Source organism: Tympanuchus pallidicinctus, unplaced genomic scaffold (assembly GCF_026119805.1).
Source record: "Tympanuchus pallidicinctus isolate F22 unplaced genomic scaffold, pur_lepc_1.0 scaffold25, whole genome shotgun sequence".
In the NCBI taxonomy this organism is placed as follows: domain Eukaryota; kingdom Metazoa; phylum Chordata; class Aves; order Galliformes; family Phasianidae; genus Tympanuchus; species Tympanuchus pallidicinctus.
In genome coordinates, this window is record NW_026294742.1 from 4248410 (window position 1) to 4264299 (window position 15890).

The window sequence follows — 15890 nt, forward strand, 5'->3', positions numbered from 1 at the left end:
ATTAGAAATTGTACTCTGTATAGCAAAAGCAAATATCTAACTCACAGCCTGTGATTCAATGAATAGAACTTGTAGTTTGGGACAGTCTAGTAACTGAAAAATATGTGATGCAGAAAGTGCATCCTCAAATAAAAAGAAAAAAAGGTATTCATTAGGCATAAGCACATTTTCTACTTAAATAAAATACACACATTTGTTCTTCCGGACTCTGCCCAAGACAAACTGATGCTTGAAACTGCAAGACAGTTTCCCGTACGTAATCGCAGTACGCGGGTATGATTTCTGCACAAGGTTGATGAGCTGGTTTTGGCCCTAGTCATTATATTGATCTGTTTTGTGTTTGCAGTGGCCTCACTGATGTGCCCAAGCAGACTGTCGCTAGAGCGGGATCAGCAGAAGGCATGGTGAGCATCACAATAGGTCTTTTAAGTGTTAAGTTCTTGTTTACTTTACTTTCATCTTCTTGAGGGGAGCTTTTCAGGGTTTATTTACACTGTCTTCCTAGGATTTACTGCTTTACCCAAGTCTAAGGAGTGCAAATATCACTGCTTTTGAACTGCCCAAAATTCAGGACTTTTGCTTGCTCTCTTAGGAGACATTGTCCTGTGTGCTTCTGCAGCTCTGCTTGTCAGGACAGCCTTTTTGGCTGTAATCAGGAGAATTGGAAAGTCTCCTTTCTTTCCTTGCAGTCCTGGACTACTTTCAGCTCCCAGCACAAGCCCACGTCCTGCTCTCCAGACAAGTGGCAGCACCTTCACCACAGCTGCTGGAAACTCTTTCATTTCCAAGTAGTTTCAGCCTTCATCTTCAAGCAGCCCCTCCTAAAACTGTCCAGCCATAGCAGTCATAGCAATCCTGGATTTCTCAACAACCACAAAGAATGGAAAGATAATTAAGGCTCCATTGTACTGCCCCCTACTCATTGGTTATTAATGTGAACTATAGTATTTTCTAATTACTATAAAAGATGATTGAGTGTATTCCTTAAACCTCAGTTTACAGTCCTTGCTGACCACTGGTAAGGGAATACATAAGTAGGAAATGTATAGATAAGAATAATACACGCTGACATACAAAAGGAAAAATAGGATCTGAAGAATGGTGCAGTTTTGCAACTTGACAAGTGATAGCAAAGATAGAACTCAAAAAGAAGGCAGCAGCTATTCAAATCTCACTGCAGTAATGGAAGACATCCTATCCAACTGCTTAATAGGTTGTAAAACAGCAGCTGCTGGTTGTGAACTTTTCTATGTGCAGAAGAAAAGAGCACCTGAAAGTAAGAGAACCAGTGGCACAGATGTAGGAAGCGTTACCCTGGAAGGAGCTGAGACCCAGCACAGATTGTAGAGCATCAGCTGGGAGCAGGAAAACACAGCCTCTTGTACAGAGCAGGAGCGAGGCTGTTATGGGAGCAGTTCCCAACCTCGGAGACAGGGCTCAGAGCAGCTGGTGGAGCTGTAGGTGGCCCCTGTTCATTGCGGGGAAGCTGTACAAGATGCCTTCAAAGGTCCCTTCCGACTCAAACGATTCTGTGGCACTTCTGGTAGACGTAGCTGGGCTGGGTATTTTTGAGCTCTTCCACAGTGTTCACGGACGGGGTTTCCTTTTCGCGCTGCCGGTGGCAGTGACAGCGGAGCAGAGGAGAGAAGGAGCTGTTGGTTTCTCTGCTTGTGTAATCTTTTCGGAGCTTAGTGCTGTGCCACTCGGCACGGCTGTGGGCTGCAGCTCGGTGGGTGGCATTGGCAGCCTGGAAAGACAGAGAAGCTTCCAACAGCGCGTGGGAAAAGCCCTCCTTTCCGTGCGCCCTGTCTAAGACACACTAAAAGCCCATTTCCGTCCCTCGCAGGTCCCTCACGCCGGCAGCTGGACTTCCTGCAGGGATCGCCGATGCCGCCCCGCCCGCCCCCTGTGCCGCGGATCCCCCGCTTCCCTCCCGCGGCGCCTCGGCCGCCAGGTAAACCGGGGCGGCTCCGCTCTCCGGGGGGTTCCGCGCCGCCCCTCCGCCGCCGCCCCGCGCCGCCCGCGCCGCCCTGCAGGGGGAGCCGCCGACCCCGGGCCGCCCGCGTCCTGCGGCGGGAGCGGGGCAGCGCCCGGCAGCGGCGCACGGCTCCGGGCGCGGCCCGAGCTGCGCGGTACGGCGCCCCGGGGCAGGTGGGTGATGCGGCGGGACGGGTGGGAGCCGGGACGGGAGCGATTGGGGCTGCTGAACTCCCCTCGCGCTGCTTGCCGCGAGGCCCCGGCCCCTCGCTTGCGCCGCAGCCCCCGGACGGGGCCGTTTCTCTGAGCCGCGACTTGCCCCGGCCCCGCTGCCGGAGCACCGGTCCTCTCCCGGCTATCAGTGCCCGACACACCCCTCGCCCTGGGCTCTGCCCCGCGGATCTTTCCCTCAACCATCAGGTGCCGGACTTTGCCCCCCGCACCCAGCCCTCCTCCGAACTCCTCGACTGCTATTTGTGCCGGAAAACAATTAATCATAAAATAGTGATTCCCCGGGAGCACCCTGCATCCTGTCAACTTATGAGGACTGTTTAACAAAGGAGATTTCCACGCGCTTTGCAATCGGGCTAAGGGGAGGAGGGCAGGGACTTAACAGACGGCTCTAACCCCGCTCGCAGCCTCGTCCCGTTCCTCATTCGGCGAGCCCCGTGCCGAGCGGCGGAAAGTTTGGTCGCTGTGCCCGGCGTGCGGGGCGCCGGCGGCGGAGGGATGAGCGGGGCGGCTCCGTGCCCAGCGGGACGGGCACTGCCGCCCTGACACGGAGGAGCGCGGGCAGCAGCAGGTGTGTGCGGGGTGCGGGTGTCGCGGGGTTGAGCTTTCCGCGTCGTATAGATGTTGTCCTTGGGCTGCTTTAATGTGCTGCCGTGTCCTGGGGCGGGATCCGAGCGCGGGGCTTTGCTGGTAGCTTTGTAGTCGGCTTCCAGAGTGTTTTTGGGCAGAGGGGCCACGGAGGAGACAGGAAGGGTTAACTTAAATGCCGTGACTCATTTAGTAAATAGCGGTTAATAGAATTGCCTTAACTGCATAAAATTATTTTCCTAAGGAGATGGTCAACTCTTAGATAAGTCTATCTTTGGATGTATTTGTTTTCAGGTTTCTTATCTGGTTGGTAAGTCTCAGGCCTGTGTAACTCCAGAATTGTAGTAATTGATAAACTCATTCTTCTGTGGAAAGGAAAGCATGGCCAGCTCCTGCCGCAGAGACCCCCAGCGTATCATACACCCAGGTAGCAACACAGAGATTAGATAGTGAGCAGCGGGCACGTGAGAAGTGTTTGCATTGAGTTGTGTGTGTGGGAGCAATACCTATCTGTGAAAATGAGTAAATAGATCTTTATGAAGAAGTCAACCATACCACAAATAATATAAAAATGAAATCCTGTCTAAATGGGCTCAATTGTGGATTATCCAGGAAAGCTATGAACCTTTGAGTGTGCAGAGAAAACATGTAGGTACAAACTGCACACGTGTGTATGAAATTAGAAGGGTCTATTCTGGGGTGCAAAAAAAATAGGTGAGCTGGACTCCTTTTTAGTGCTGCTCATGGGGTAAGATTGCAATTTACATGCTTATAATCTTCCTGGCTTTCCATGCATATTTTTACACATAAAAATGCAGTCAGGGTGATCCTGTGCCAGACCAGGGGCTGGCATCGTGTTTTTAGCTTCTGTCAGTGGGTTCAAAAGGCACTGAAGATCTGAGCTGAAAAGGCTCCTACCTGTGTTTGCGTTTCTATTTTTGCTGATTTTAATGGGACGTTTCCATAAGGGCTGCTGGCACTATTGCTTTTGTACGTAATCAACTTTTGAAAGCTATTAATCTTTTTGTTTAATCTTCAGTAATGGATTTTATATTGAGCCCATGTGGTTAAGCCCTCTCAAGAACTACTGGGGAAAGCTCGGTCCTGCAGGTTTGGGGACTGCTGCAGATCTTTGCTCTTCCTTTCAGCTGTTTCTCCAAAGGGTCTGAGCTGGCCCAGTGCGTCTCCTTCAGTCTTGAGCCCAGGGTCTGGCTCAGAGGGAAGCCCCCACCTTCCCACTTCCCTTCTGCCTGTATGCTTGAAGGTTGTATGATCTCATCAGCACAGGATGCTTAAGGCTTCACAGATCTTTCCACCGAAACACTTATTTTCACTATGCTTCAGCTCTTCGCTTTGGTTGGACTTTTCCACCCACGTTTTCACACGTGAGATGGGCCGACGCGCATTGTGGCTGCGCTCCGTCTCGTTCTGTGCAGCTGTGAGCACATGGTGCTTTCCAACCCGGGGCTGCCTGTGACACCTCGCTCTCACTGTCCTGCAGAGTCCATCCTTCAGCCCAAACAGGTTTCAACTGCTCTTGTTCATTCTCCTCACCCTGTGTGGATGGTAAATAACCCCCCAGGTCCTTCTTTACCATAGGCTTTCCATCTGAAAATAGAGATGGGTGATTGGAGCTTTTTTTTTTTGTTGGACTCTAAGCAAAACAGAGCTGTGGTTCAAAGAATCAGGGAGGGCTCTCGTAAGTCAGTGGAGAGCTTTCCCTTTTCTTTTCCCCTACTATTTAGGACCAGGAGGCTTGGTTATATTGTGGTTCACCTTTAGGTTTTACTTCTGCAAAGAGCATCCGTACAGCCCTGGCAAAGTGACCTGAGCACAGCAGCGCTGGTTTCTGGCCTCTGCTCGTTTTAAAAATGAGGAGAAAGTCACCTACTGAATGAGATGCTTGTGCAGCTGAATGCTGTGATTTGGTCCATTAGGGGTAAAGAACTGGCAGCATTCTGACTCGGGAGAGCACAGAAGGTGGTTTAACCTCTGAAGGCTTCAGTTTCCTCTGTAGAATCAGAAGATGCCTCTCCCCTCACAAAGGCTGCATCTGAGTCAGGGATAATTACTGGTTGTTTTTCATACTTCTTTTCTATTGTAAACCTCTCTAGATCAGGATGGCCAGATGGCATATACAACTCTCAATTATGGAAGATATCCTCAGGAGGCACTTCGAGGTCATCTAATCCATGCCTTTGCTCAAAGGCAGAATCAGCTCTGTGCCTTTCCCAGCAGCTATGCCTCCATTCTGCTCCTAAGGGACCTGTAGTGCAGACTCCACTTTTCTCAGGCATGCAGGAAACACCCAACATCCAGCTTAAACTTTGCTATAACTCGTTCCTCACCTTGACCTCAGTGAGCAACTTGCAGCGGATGAGCTAGAAGAATTTAGAATTACTTCATCAGGTGCAGGTAGTTGGTAAATGGGAGTTAGTTAAGGGTGTAATCTCTTTCCCTCCTTGAATTCTGTAAGGAGCAGATCATATGAAGCCTGACACCCAGAGTTTAATTCAGTGCTTTGAACAGGCATCAGTGGGGCTGGCACAGAATGGGAGAGCTTCTGAGGGAGGTGTGTGCCTTTCTGAGGTGGCAGCAGAGGCTCAGGTGGGAGTTGGGAGCTCATTGGGAGCTCATTAGACCTCACTATCCATGTGCATTTAAGCAACCAACTCAAACCCTATCGATTTAGTTTGACTGGCTCTGGAGAAAGAATGCTTTTCATCATTAAACCTGTTGGTTGATTATTTTAGAACATTAAAAAAGTAATCACCAGGTAGCATAAAATACAATGAATCTTGTAGAAAGTGTATGCAAATGACATTGCAAAAGATAGATGAGTGCTGCAAGCTCCTAGCTTACAAAGCAGTAGCAAATCTTCTGCCAGGATAGAAAGTTCTTCTGAGGCTCTCGATAGTGTTATTTTTATATGCATATATGTGTAAGATAAGTCGTTTGCTACAACTACAGATACAACAGTGGAAGAGAGGACTTGAAAAGGAATGACAACTACAAGATGGATCGTGTTTCTCTTAGATGATAGGTCAGAGGTTGCATGCAGCAGGTTTATCAGTATCTGGCAGGTAACGAGATAACAGCCAGGTGTTACACAGGGATGTGGAAAAACCTGAAACGGGAATAAGGAATACTTTCTGTGGCATTTTTAGGGAACATTTGCAAACAATGCATTGGAGACAATGGAGGAGTTAGCAGGGAGTGAAACTTCTTGCAGAGATGGTTGGAGCCAGGGATAGGGGGAGGGAAAGGCTCCCTTGTGCAGAGGATGAGGGAATCTTCCTGTCCCTAGCTGATACAAGGAGAGGAAAGGGGGGTTTTCCTGGAGCCCTGGAGACGTGACGAATGACATGCCGGGCTCCTGTCGATTAGCATTTGTGATTGCACTGAAAGCCAGGCTGGAAGGCACTCAGCCCTTGTCAGTAATCGCAGATTGGGACTCTTTTATCTGCCAGCTCGCTGAGATACGAAGCTCGCTGTCTCACAGGGACAGTCGTGGCTCCTTGTTGGGCAGTTTGTCAAGGAGGGCAGGAGAGGGGCTGTTGGCTGGTGGAGCTCAGCTGGATCCAAGCCAGCGCCAGCTGGGGGATCATGCCTGCATACCTCCTGGGCAGAGGCCCTGCGTGTTTGGGTGAGTAGTGCTGTTAAACAGAGGGAAGTGTAATTTGGTCTCATTTTTGCTCTTTTAATGCATCTCTTGTAGGTGGTGGTTTTCTCTCTTTTCTCTGCTGTAAGTACTTTCCTCATATAGCATTCATATTTCAGTTTCTCTTCTATTTTTTTTCCCGCTTCTGCTTCTTTGGAGTTATTTTGGTTTGTTTTTACAAAGCCTTCTCTCACTTCTTATCTCCCTTGCTTTTTTTTTCTTACGATGGGAGCCTGAGTGTTTCTATTCTCACTCGTTCACTAATGCTGGCCTATTATCTGCATCCTCCTTCTTGTACTGGGAAAGTCCTCTGCACGCTGACCTGTCATTTTGGTTGCTGAGGTTTCCCCAGAATAGGATTGTCAGATCCTTGTATGAATCAGTTAATGTTACAGAGTCAAGAGAAAGAGACTGTTGAATATCATATTCTGTGATGATAACAACTTTGGTCTCAGCATGAGATTCACAGACTTGGGCACAGGCTGGCATTTTCTGTAGCAAACGTTTCCCAGGATAAAAGCACAGCTAACAGGTATGTATGTGGCTGTTTAATGCAAACTTCAGAAAAGAGTCATATGATTGAAATCAACTGGAATAATTAGAGTTTCCACATACGTCCTATGCACAGATCAGTGCCCAGGTTCAATGGGATGATGGAAAATAACATCAGACTGATTTGGGCAGGCACCAGCTCCATTACGATTCCTGGAGCATGCATGGGGGAAGCATACTGACTTTTCAAAAGTTAGTTGTTTTTTGGCTTGAGTTTTAGGTCAAAAATAACCTGTGCTAATGGCTGCCTAGTTGGAGTTCCTTAAAACACCCTGATTCCAAAAAGAGTTTCCCTCCCAGAAATGAGGACTCTTTATTTAGAGCTGTTAAAACCGAGGCACTTGACTTTTCTCAGACACCTATAGAAGTTAATCTGTTGTTTTATACTACCCTGAGGCTTGCCTAAATTCTGATCCATGCTCTGCTTGACCATTATGGTGCATTCAGGGTTGCAATATATGTAGATGTAGAGGATTCAGGGGGGTTCACTGTGGCTTGTGATTCTTTTTCTCTGGTACTCTTGCATGGTACCAGCTCTTGCAGGATATATAGAATGTAAGAAGCTGTGTTTGTGGACTGAAGAGTGGAAAGAGGATTCACTGACGGTTTTTGTAGGTTTTCCTACTAGTACTGAAGGGAGATCTTCCTTTTCATACAGTTAATCCGTGTGATTTCAGCAGGCAAGAGACGGACACAGTCTGCATGGGAGAAACTATCCTCAGGTCTGGGGATGCCTGTCCCAGGAGCCTCGCTGGCATTCGTTTCTGCTCTACCCATATCTTTTGTATCACACACCACAGTTCCTTTTTGGTTTCTCCTTGCTCAGTTGGTTGTGATGGTGATTGTGGGTTCCTGTACAGCTGGAGCTTTTCATTTTCTCTTATCATGTAAAATATATTCTATTTTCATAGGAGAAAGGGACCACTTCCCCAGCGTGGTAGAGCCATCTCTATTTTAACAAGCTGTTTGCTGATGGTCTTTCTGCTGCCCGTAGAGATGCACTGTAGCCCACAAACAGCTAACAAGATGCTTTGTCCAGTAAAAATGTTTCATAAAATGATTTGCAAATGTCTGCTAGTTCTTCATGCAATGGCTTGATGTAGAAGTGCTAACTAGAAATGTAATTTTCACCAGCACTGTGTGCTCTCTTCACCAGAGCTGAGTGTCTCTGTCCCAAGCAGGCAGAGGAGGAAGCAGGCAGGAGCAGCAGCTTGCTTGTCAGAGGATGTGCTTTTACCACAGCACGCGGACTTAGGAAATGAAGGAAGAACTTTGTTAGAGTCCTTGAAGCACCAGCTAAACCCTGAGACTTTGGGATCAATGAACAGCAAAGCTGGAGAGTTCTTATAAAATGGATTATCAATGACTTGGAAAAAAAATCACTTGGAGAACCTCTAGAAAGGCTTGTTTGGGTGTGGTAAAGATGCAAGTCATTTTGCAAGAGTGATGTGAGTGTGATACAAGTCATAGCAAACAGAAGAGGAAGGGACAACGATGGCACGTGGCCTTGAGACATCATCAGAGCATCAACTCTTTATCCACAGAGATTGGCAGAGCCCTGAGAAGTCTTAAATAGATTTGAGGCCACGAGGCACAGACATGAAGGGCATGACGAGGTGTGGCATAGTAAATGGGGATGTGTGAGGTGGGGGAGGTGCCTTAAAAAGTAAACGGAAGAGGGAAAGTAATTGGAAACAAAGTAGGCAGGCAGAAAATCTGACATCTGTCTGCTTTGGGGATCAGCACACAACACAGCGCTGTCAGTCTGAGCGCTGTTTCAGCGGCAGGATTAATGAGCTGAGGGGAGATGAGTGGGTGAAACTCACTGGGCCAGGGCACAGGAAGAAATGAGGTGTCTTGTGTTGGCCAAAACCCAGCAGTGTTGCAGGGCATGAGGAGCATGTGTACAGCTTCTGTGGATGATCAATAAGCAGCTCTTATAGGGGAAGTGGCGACCAGTGGGGCCGGGGGCAGAGGCTGGGGAACCCCAGGGTGCTGGGGCAGGGCAGGATCTGCAGAGCATGAGCCAAGTGCTGCTGCTGTGTCACAGCTCCGAGTGATAAGGGAAGGGGGTGAGGCGGGGAGGAAGGATGTACTGGGCTGCATTTGCAAGCCAGCAGAGGCCCAGCTGCTTTTCACTCTCTGGGTAGACATGAGTCAAACCACCTGGGTGGTAACACGGCTTCCTGGTGGGGCCACAGTGACAACTCCTGCTCGGAGGGGTCAGGGTATGATCCACAGATGAGAAAGCTTTTCCTTGGCTGTGAGGTAGGTAGATATTGCTCATCGCCGTTCATTTTGCGCATCAGGAGAGGGAAGGGTAGCTGAGGAGTGGTTTTCAGTCCCACGGGGAGAGATGGCAGGAGCTTATGTGTTCCTTCTGCTGTGGAAGATGACGGGGAGCTGGCTGATCTGGCACACTGACAGTCCTGCTCTGGAGCTGTGAGTTGGTGTTCCATAGGCAGAGCTTGGGCAAAAGCTGCTCACAGCTCATGGGGCACGAGCTCACAGAGGAAGCAAGGCCTGGTAAAGAGCAAGTCTGAGCTGGAGAAGGCAAATGGGATTGTGAATTTGATAAAAACAAAGCAAAATCAACAGATGTACCCAATTCTGAACTGCCTTCTTGGAAACTTTGTATAAGAATGAAGGATGAAGTCACATCTGGAGAGAAGTTTACTGTGTTAAAATATACCAGAATGGATGCATTAGCAATAGGAGAAGTATTTTCAGAGCAAATTCCTCCCCAGCCTGTATTCCTCAGTGGGTCACCTCTTCTTGAAATCCTTTTTCCTTATTTCTTTTCTTTTGTTCTTGAAGGAAATGCTTCTAATGTGTGAACACAGCTGGTTGTGGTAGGGCTGTGCGGAGGCAAAATTTGCTTTTGAGTTCTTTCCTCACACAGGAAAGGAAAAATGGATCCTCAGAGACATTTTGAATGATATTGGCAGTAGTAACTTCTTTCTGGCCAGGATTCATTGTTTTAATTATGCTTTTTTACATGTCTGCCTTATGACAGTTTATTCAAGTGCTCCGTTTTTAACTTTTGGAAATGACACTGTAGGTAGATCAGCATTACCACTCCTGGATGCAAATGGTTTGCTTAAAAATCCACCATGTTTCTGTGCTTCTTGGCAGGATGTCATCGTGCCTGCTCTAGTGGGCACGAGGGAGCCTTTTTCCTTCTGTTTGTTTGTTTGATCTGGCTTATTTAACTGCTGGTCATTCAGCCTTATTTAGTTTTGCCCTCCCTGTCTTTTAGTGACCATTAGGATGGGAATAATTACAACGAGTTGTTTTTGTTGTTGGGTTGTTTTTTTTTTTCCCTTGCTTGTTTTTAAACATTTATAATATCCACTTAGGAAAAAATAATGGTCAAATGTGTTCTGTTCCAATCCTCTCTTCCGCTACAGCAATAAAAATTAATCCACTCCTAGCACTTGGAGGGCAGGAGGCAAAGCTGAAGTATTGGTTTCAGATTCGCGGTTCCTGTTAGCCAGCTCATTGGTGCTCTGACCTCTGTTGTCCAGTGGGGTTTCTCCTTCTGGACTTCTTTTCGTTTGTGACTTTATGTTAGTAATGAACAGGAAGAGCAGAGACATGGGACAGGCTTGAGGAGTACAATTGCTCCTGGGTTGTGTTGCTATCACAGTGGCAGCATCTCTAGTAGAGATTGAACCCTCATTGATGAAGACTTGGCACCCAAATTCACCGTGCTTGTTCTTGTTGTGATATGCGCTCCATTTTGGTCCTGAGCTGCAGTAGAGATGGAAACATAAGAAATGTTGTCCCTCTTCCTTGCCAGGAGCAGTTCAGACCTTTGAAGAACCATTTCCTTTGCCCTTCACAGGTGCTTGGAGTGCTGGTTTTACATCTTAGAGAGCTACTGTTTCTCTGTAAGGGGGAATTAGCGAATTCAGTTCAGCAAAACTGAAGCCTTCATCTTGTTCAGTGTTTCTGGATAATCTGCAAAGCTCTTGTGTTGCTCTGCTGCAGGGTTCACACTGTACGAAGACTTCACTCCCTAAAGGGAGATGAGCTCTGCAATTGAAAAGCCCTGCATTTTTTTCAGTCAGAACATCAGTGGCTTGGATGTTGTTTTGGATAAAGTCTAAAACAGTGCTCCACAAGGGTCAGGCTGCAATGTAGAGTCCCTTGATAGAGGAAGGATTTCAAGATACTGGCATGTTGTGCGCTTGTCTGGGTGTCCCTGCAGGCAGGTGTGCCAGGACATGGGATGTCTGCTGCTCCAGGAGGATCCAGGGAGTCTGCAAGTGCTCCAGGTACCTGAAAACCAAGAGCACGGTGTGCTGATAATTTTGCCTGCTTTGTTTCACTTGTATCCTTTGTTAACAAAGAACAGTCTAGAGGGAAATAGTCTATTATTAATATTTAATTTCCTCCTATTACTGTAAGCAGATGACCTAAAGATCATTTAGCCAAGAGCTAATAATAAAGCAGATAGAGCAACCAGAACAAGTGTGGCTTGGTTAGTAAGGTGATGCCTCCTTACTCCTCTCTTTCGTGCCCCACCCCACTGCATTCCTCCATCCTTAAGGGAGGAGAAGCACTGGGGCTGTCTCCAGCCCTCTTGTGGTGGGTCAGGGCTGTAGGGGAGCTGCTCTAAATGAGGTGTGCTCATAGAACATATTGGGGTTCAGAAAACAAACCTGCAGGCAACACTGAAATGTGCTGCTGCTGCCTTCCCTGTTTGCACTCTGTTTACAGTCTGAGCTGTTTTGTGAATTGGTGTAGTGCCTGTGTGCACATTGACTCACTGTGGTTTGATCCTCTAGAGAAATGAGGAGAGAGAGCTTTCTAAGAAACTTGAATATAAAAGATAGCAATATTCTTTTTGAGCTGAAGGGCTTTAAGTGAGGATACGAAGCAACAAGCATCCCACCTCAGGACTTTAGAAAGTAGGAAATGACTGCTTTAGCAGCAGTAATGTTGTGCTTGCAGCCATGTGTGAATGGAAGGAGGTGATCTGTAGGCAGCTGGTACCTGAGGAGGGCTGCATTGTCTGACAGAGATGCTGGATGGCAACCCATGGAGTGAAGCTGGATGAGGGCTCCCCCAGGGCCCTGTGAGCTACCTGAAGGGACCAAGAGCAGGGAGTGAGTTTTTTAGAGATGGGTGGTGGGAAGCAAGCAGTGGCCAAGGGCTCGCTCCAAAGCTTTAGGTGGTCAGAAGGATGAAGGGGCAGCTCCTTAGTCTAAAGCCAACTGGAGATGCCAAACAAAAGCTTGCTTGGTCTCCAGTGGTGAATTGCTTCATGGGAACATGCTGTGCAGGTGCTTTATTGAATTTTCAAGGTGCAGTTTTTCACTGGGGCTGAAATGTGAGAGAGAACAGAGTGTTCCAAGTCACTAAAAATGAGCAGAGCAACAGCTTTACAGGTTTGTGAGTGGACAAAAAAAAAAAAAAAAAAAAAAAAAAAAGGTTTATTTAATAATAGGGAAAAAGCCAGAGCATGGCCCAGGGTATCAAGGAAGAATTAATCCAATTAACAAGACAAAACATGAGCTTGAGAAGAAATACTAATTGTAGCTGTCCAGCAGATTGTGTGATACAGATTATTTTTCTAAAGTTTAAAGAGGCTTGCTATATTGATCCCTCAAGGGCCTGAGCTGTTAAATATACACTTCCCCAGTGAGTAAAACAAGTTGTTAATTAATTTTGTCTTGTCAGACCTGGTTGCTGAGCCTTTGAGTCTTGCGTGAAGTCAGTGATTTTGTAATGTATCTTCTTTTCTGGGTGGTCTGTATTTCATTTTGTCTCTACACAGTGAATTTCTAGTGATATGCACAGGAAGATTGGCCCTTTCCTTGTTTTAGAGTGAGCTGCAAACGGGTCTGTAATTTAAGATGCATCACGCTGTTGCAAGCTAAAGCTGGCTGGCACTGTGAGAGGTCAGTGAGACACAAGGGAAGTCTGGGGTGATGTGGGAGCCCCCTGAATGGTGACACCTCCATAAGTAGTAAGTGAGAGCACTGATGTGCTGGTGTTGTGTGGTGAGCAATTCCTGCTTCCAGCAGCAGTTGCTACTGCAGAAGCACTGGTGCTGATGCAGACACAAAATGTTGTTTGGTTGTGACTGGGACACCTGCTCAGCTCTGGTCATTTCTCTTCTGAGATTTGCTGGCTCTGCAGAACTCTTAAGTGTTTTCCAGTCCATATGGGAGCAGATTGGGGTGGAAGGACATGTCCTCCTCTGGACACAACGTCTTGCAGACTGCTTCTCAATAAATAGCTAGGCTGAAGAATTAGCCCACCGGTTGTGAAAGGGAATGGGAAACAAGGGGCCAAACAAATTGAAAGCCAAATTGAAAGGTTAAAACAAGACTGAAATAAACTGTTGAACTAGAAGGTTGAAAACTGCTGTATTAGAAAACAGTATGTAGTGTGGTCATTAAGCTTCAGATTCTGGCATTGTGCTTTTTCAGAGCATGTGCAGAACTGTCAGTAATTCCAGCATCATCTTTGTGCTGAATAATTGGTATGAGAGGAACTCTTTGGAGCAGGTGTGTTGCTTTACTTCATGTCCTGTTGGAAAATGAGTTTGAGGTGAGCAACTGAAAGAGCCAGGTAAAGCAAAATGCAGGAGAGATTAATAATTCATAATCCAAACAAAGGAAACTGTAGCACTGGGAAGAGTATCCCCTGCTTCACTGACAGTCTTAGTTACCCCATCACCATCTCTGCAGCCATGGTTCTGTGGGCCATGGGAGCCTGCACACACCTGACAAACACAAGGTGTTTCTCTTACATTCTTGTTTTTCCTTTGATTGTTTCTTTGGCTTTTGCCAACTTCTATCCTGCCGTTCCCCCGCCCATCCCTGTCTTTCTCTCTTACACAAAGTGCTGTCGTTTATTTTCTGTCTTTGTTTTCTTTCCCTCCTGATTTTCTTTGTCCCTATCTGATATTCTGATCTCCTTCTCTGGAAGGCAGGCTGCAGGGGAGATTTCATTATCAGTGCCTTGAAACAAACCTATTGGGACTTGAAATGGACAATCAAACATTGGAGAAGTGATGTAAGAACACATTGCCAACAACCCTGAAATTCCAAGAGGTAGAAGCAATCCGCGGGAGGTCAGTGGAAAACAGGGTTTTTGCTAAAGGAAGATAAACAATATAGAGACTTCTTGGGGTTTTTGTTCTTTAGAAAAGATTAAATGGATGATCTTTATCTCCCTCTTAATAGCTATATCACAAACTAATCTATTCTGTTCATTTCTTCCACGCAAACCAAACAAAACATACAAAAGATTGTTGGAGTGAAGGAAAAGCTGGGTTTTTGAAACGTATCCAAGCCACCAAGAGCCATTTACTTTCCTTTCAAATGCTGCATTAGCAGTAGAGCACTAAATCAATGAAAGGTCTAAAATTAGATTATATTCCTGAGATCAGATGTGAATCACGAGTTAATCATATTTTCTTTTATTATCACTGTCTTTACCCTTTTATTTTGTCCTGAGAAATTAGGTTTCTGACTTCAAAACAGTGAACTGTGAAGGCATGCAACCTGCTGGCTTAGGCCACGGCCCATCACTAGTGGATGAGGTACCAACAATCATTTGTTTTGGAGTTGTGTGTTGCCTCAGAACCTGAGTTAGTCATTTATTAGCCAGTGCTATGTCTGCCTCTCTCCCAGCCCTCCGATGGTTTCAGTCGCTGCTTTCAGAAATTAGTGAGAAAGTATTGCAAGTAAGCCTGGCTAAATGAGGTTTAAAACCCAGTTTGAAAGCTACAGGGTAGCACAGCAAACAGTTCTATTGACTGTGGCATGGATCTCAGAAAACTGTATTTTCTGTTGGCAATGTTTTTCGCTGAAACTGTGGTGAAATGCCCGCATTACTGAAAGCAGAGATACCTGCAGGATCAGCGTGCAAATGAGGCACACAAGCATGTAGGTGGTGTGTACCTATTCGTGTGGAACAGCATCTGTAGCAGTAGTGTTACCCTGCACCATGGTGAGTCCCAGGTTTGTGTGTGATGCAGGAATATGAATGTGCACTCTGGGAAATGGTGATGGCATTGTGCCTGTGTGTGCATTTCTAGCAGGGGTATATCCTGGATGTGTTCCTGGCTGGTAGGAGATGCAGAATCAAGTTGACTTTCTCTGTGAAGTGTATCGGAATCTATGGATGCAAAACCAAAAACAAAAAAGCCAACACTACGTACAATGCTGGTTTAGCAAACAAAATGGTTTGCCTGTAGGATAAAATTTAAGTGAGCAAGAAGATGGTGTTGCAGGAAGGCAACCTAAAGACCCTTGTAGGATGTGTCCATTCCCAGCAGGGAAGTACTGACACTGCTGTCTGACATGCCTTGAGCTATTTATTCTCCCTGCTGCCAATTGCATTTCAGTATGCATGCACTTGGAGGAAAAACAGGGTGTGGGAACAGAGTGAATGCGTGTGCCAGCAGCATAACCCTCTTATGAATGAGCGTTCATGCCATTGCTGGGCTGTATACTGGTGCAACACTCCTTTGTGCAAGGTATGTGAGGGTGGGCTGCACGTGATGGCCTGAGCCTGTGTTTGTGATCAGAAGGAGACAGGTGTATGTAAAAGTCTCCTCCACCTTTCCTCTGTGCAGCCACAGAGCTTGCCAAGGCGTAATTAATGGGGCTCTCATGTTTCAGGGCAGACTATCGAGCAGCTGCAAAAGTGCCAGCTCAGTTGGTAGCCTCAAAAACAAAACATCTCTTGTTTCTCATCACCACTGCGAAATGCTGCCTTCCTGAGCCTTGGGTCTGGCTTTGCAGCTTTCAGGATAGGCAGAATGTGAGATTTTTGCCAATGATGTATTCTTCTTGGTCTGTTTAATATCCGTTATCAATTTAATGTGCCACTCTAATGAGATTTTGCTTTTTCCATC

At 46.7% G+C, this 15890-nt stretch overlaps 1 protein-coding gene across 5 annotated transcripts in view; it reads left to right on the top strand.

Moving 5' to 3' along the window:
• The first annotated feature begins 468 nt into the window (after positions 1-468).
• Positions 469-15890, top strand: part of ADORA2A (adenosine A2a receptor) — a 30489-nt gene continuing 15067 nt past the window's right edge. Inside the window, exon 1 of one of the 5 annotated variants that reach the window (XM_052690010.1) lies at positions 469-1954. The gene's annotated coding sequence lies outside the window, so the exon portion shown is untranslated. Of the gene's footprint in view, positions 1955-2060; positions 2152-2240; positions 2780-13167; positions 13574-15890 lie in introns of those variants that run through there. The other 4 variants (XM_052690011.1, XM_052690014.1, XM_052690012.1 and 1 more) reach the window with 4 other exon arrangements.